This window comes from Echinops telfairi, unplaced genomic scaffold (assembly GCF_000313985.2).
Source record: "Echinops telfairi isolate 266 unplaced genomic scaffold, ASM31398v2 ScPeMD7_3533;HRSCAF=4204_1, whole genome shotgun sequence".
Classification (NCBI taxonomy): Eukaryota; Metazoa; Chordata; class Mammalia; order Afrosoricida; family Tenrecidae; genus Echinops; species Echinops telfairi.
Genome location: NW_022107432.1, coordinates 29662289 through 29667029, shown reverse-complemented (window position 1 = coordinate 29667029; position 4741 = coordinate 29662289).

Here is a 4741-nt window from a genome sequence, read left to right as displayed (position 1 = left end):
CAGCTTGATGACCTCATGTGGAGGCACTACAGAGATAAATAGCTTGCTGGAGGTGGGACACACACATTTTCTGTTTCATATTCCTGCTAACAAGAAACATGGGACTACACTAGAACCCTGGAGCTGGAGGAGCCACCTGGAGACCCCTGCCAGCACTGAGATGCTTCCACCGCCACTGGACCCACAAGACTTTCTACCCACTGGCCTGTGATCTTCCTGCATTTGGCCTCATTGCATGTATTGCGTGAGTCTGAAGAGGAATTTATAGACTGGTATCAGACAAATGTACTAATATCAGACTTATGGACTTGATATGGACTGGGCTGGAATGTTTTCTTAATGTACAAGTACTCTTTTATATAAAGCTCTTTCTTACACCCATATGAGTATCTCTGGATTTGTTTCTCTAGTCTACCCAGACTAACACAGGACTGCATTCTGATCCTCCTCGTTCGCATCAGTATGATTGTTTGTTTTGGATTTTCTGATGTTGATACCTGATCCCTCAAGACCTCATGATCACACAGGCTGTGGTCTTCTTCCATGTGGGCTTTGTTGCTTCCATGCTAGGTGGCCGCTTGTTTAACTTCAAGCTTTTAAGATTTGGGTCTTATTTAAATCCTATGCAGAATGTTGTGGGGATTTAAACAATTCTTTTGTTTGCATTTCATTGTTCTTTTAACAGGATCTTTCCTGGTTATGGGAGCCCTGGTGTGCCGCTAACCAAAAAGTCAGCTGTTTGAAACCAACAGTTGCTCCCTGGGAAAAAAGACAGGGGTCTCCACTCCTGCCCAGAGTCACAGTTTTGGAAACTCACGGGGCAGTTCTACCCTGTCTTAGAAGGTCTCTGAGTTGGCTTCAACTCACTGGCAGTGAGTTTTGGGGGGTTTGGGGTTCTTTTTTTCTTGGTTAGATTCTAAAGTCACTTTAGTGCTTAAGGCATTGTTAGTCCAAGGTAACTAGAGAAACAAATCCAGAGATACTCGTATGTATGTAACAGAGGACTGTATATCAAAGAGTAATTGTATATTGAGAAAACACCTCAGCCCTGGCCAAATCAAATCCTTAAGTCTGATATTAGGCCATATGTCCAATACCAGTCTATAAATTCCTCTTCAGGCTCACCCAACACATGCAATAATGCTGAATGCAGGAAAATCACAGACCAGTGGGTGGAAAGTCTTGTGGATCCTGTGGTGGTGGAAGTATCTCAGCACCGGCGTGGGGTCTCCATGTGGCTCCTCTTGTTCCTGGCTCCTGGCTCCATCAGAGTAGCTCCATATGGCTTGTCATTTGGAATGTCTGGCAGGGAGGGTATGTATCCGGCCTCCCAGGAGCAAGACAGGAGTTCCCAGAATCCCCAGGAGAAGGCCACACAGAAGCCTCATTGGCTATGACCTGATTGACAGGCTAGACTCCACCCCTTCCTCAAGTTGACAGTTTACGTAACTGCCACGGGCATTTATAGTGCTATTTGAATGTTTCCTGTCTTTCTGCCTCCCAATGGTTATTTGGGGACTTCAGCAGTGGTGAAGGAGCTCTGGTGGAGTAGTAGGTAATACATTGGCCCGCTAGCTGCAAGGTCAGCAATTGGAATCCACCATTTGCTGCATGGAAGAAAGATGAGGTTTTCTGCTCCTGTAAAGAATTACAGCCTCGGAAACCCACAGGGACAGTTCTGTCCTTCCCTGTAGGGCCACTCTGAGTTGAAGCCGAGTGAGTGAGTGGGTGACGACAACATACTCTTTAGGTCCTTCGATGGTGTACTCCAAGCCTTTGATATGCTGTGTAGGGCTCCGTTCACACCACAAGTGTTAGCACACGCAGTTAAGTACAACTTTATGAAAGCAAAAACAAAAATACAACTTTATGGGATTATTTCTTGAGCTTCCTTCTCTCTGCTATTTTCCCGATCCTGTCAGCTTCTAGGGGACTTCCTTTCTGGCTGTCTAGCAATAAAGTCAGGGCCTATTTGCCCCCTTTCTGCTAGACACTTCCTGCAAATCTATCTGCCCCCACAGCCAAGTGGAAAGAGAAGAGAACAGAAGAGAAAGAGGAGAGGGGAGAGAGAGAGAGAGAGAGAAACATGTAGCAGGGACCACAGCCTCTGGCCTGAGAGAACCATTTCCTCTCAGAGGTTACAGATTGTACGTGACTGTCACCGTGGGATTGCCTGGGAATGGGGTCAAAGAGCACCAAACAACAGAATGAAATGGAATTTTCTCCATTTTTCTCTTAACCACAGGGGCTGCTGTCTTGCTTCTGAAACAGGAAACAGAGGGGTTCTCCAGAAGTCCTTTTTGTAAAAAATTGGCTGCTCAGCTCCAGGCTTCAGGGGCCGTTCAGTCCCAACCAGGAGACAGCAGAAAGGGGAAGCTGGGGAAGTCGCTGACCACTGAGCTGGTGTTCTTTGGCATCTGGCTTCCTTCTTTCTCACTCCGGCACCGTTTACTTTTCAGGGCCAGAGAGCCCCTCCATGCGTGCTGCCCAGTCTTAACCAATGACATCATTGTTTGAAACAGTGTCCCATGTGCTTTCTCCATCATGATAGGAACTAGGACCCTACTTATCTTTTCTTTTTTTAATAAGCTTTGCCATTTTAGCTATTATATTTAGGTCTATGGTCCAAACGAATTGAATCTTGCATATGGTATGGGGTATAAATCAAGCGAATTTCTTCCCATATGGCTATCTGGTTGTTTGAATCCTATTCACCGACTATACGTATCTACTTTGACATTCACCCAGCTGACAGTTCATATTTATGACCTTAGTAACAAGCCGACTCTCCGACTCTTGTGAGCATGAATGATCTACGTCCGTCCAATAATGAAGTCTGAAGTGGGAGGTGCGGGTGATGCTGGCGGTGATGTGGTTGGCCATGATTCTCAGCGCTTTGGCAGTGGCAGTCATGGAAAGATGGACACTGACAGTTATGCAATGATATAGTCTTCCATTTTTGGATAAAGCTGATTTTTATTGCATAACAATCTGATCTTTGGCACTTAACCATGTTGATAAGGGAAGAGTAGGTGTATTTGGGAACATAAATTTTAACTTGTCTGTATTTTAAATGCGCTATCTCATTGTTTGAGAAAGAAATCTTTTTAGGGGTATATGCATAGTAAGTAATCTAACTTTGCCCAAAGAGAGGCAAATACCTCCCATCTAACTCCGGGGAAGTATGCTGTAAATATTTGGAAAGTCTCATTGGATAAGAGTACCTGCGTTTATCTGGACCATGTTTACACATGTCAGATAGTAGAACAATGCATAGTGAGGCTCTCTGTGTCTTATAAAGCTCAGCCTCCAGAGAGATTAGAGAAACAAGGTCAGTCACTACCATGTCTGCGTGATACAGTCCCAATAAACTTGGAACATGAAGGCTCATGTATACATATTGTCACACATCATTACCAACAAGGGTGAGCACTGTCCACAATGCTCCTGGGGCTTTCAGCCTAGACTTGTGTGGCCCAGAAAGATTTCCAGAGATGAGAGCACTGAACTGAGATCTGAAGGATACGGGATATTAGCCAAGCAAAGCTCAGAAGGATGACCCAAGCAAGGAATTAACATGTGCAAACACCTTAAAGGACATGGCATTAAGAAAAATAAATACAAACATTGCATCTTTGAAAGACAGAGAAGTTCAGTATGGGGGAATTAAGGCACCAGTAGTAAAGGATCGCAGAAGGGGCCAAAGGCCAGACTGAGGAGTCTTCTAAACCATCTTAAGTGGATGACATCACCATGCATGCTGTTGGGCAAGACAGACATTTGAGCAATCTCCCTCTCTCTCATGCACTGTTCACGGATTTTTCCTTTTCAATGTCTCTCAAATTATCCATTCATCTCCATCCCTGTTGCTATGAGCTTCATCCTAAAAACAGTAGGCGTCCATTGACAGGTTTTAATCAGAGTTGTAATAGCATCAGATTAAAGTTTTAGGAGGATCCCTTTGGTCACAGGAAGAATGGATTAAAGAGACTGAGCATCAGAGAAGCACAATGATTCAGAAATTATTGGAAAACTTTTTGGAAGGGTGAGTGCATGGGTAGTGGCAATGGGCGTGGAGAGGAATGAATAGACGTGAGGGACATTTTTAATGTATCTTAGGCTGGGTTCTTTAGAAACCAAAACCAGTGAAGCACATGCACTTAGATTTATAGTGTGTGCACATATATGTGTGTATATATATGTTTGGTGTAGAGCGAGTGGGAAACATTCATATATGATGGGGTTCCAAAAGTGTGTGGAAAATTCCATTATATTTTATTTTTTCCTGACAAATATTTTAATGCCAAAATGTTTACTTAAAAATAGCCAGAGCTGCACATCTCTTTTAAATATCTCTAAACCATTGAATTGTATGTTACACAAATTATATACCACTAAAACAAAACAAAAAAAAGTTTAAAACACTCACAAAAAGCAATTTTCTCTCTTCCACGCTGTTAATAAAGGCCTCACATGAAGACGCCCAGCTTTCACCAATCCCCTGGGCCATGTTCTCCGTGTCTTCTTTACATGGTAACTTGCTAACAGTCCCCAACCGTGCAGTGCCCCTCCAGTGCCTGCCAACCACCAGCAGGCAGTAAAACTGCCCAACAAGACCATTACATTCATTCTGCCAACCATCTAACAAATTGTATAACAGATGTAACGCAGGTAACCTGACCACCAAGGTCACTGGCCATTTTTGGAAAATATGATTTTTACCTTAGGGAGTGAAGATGGG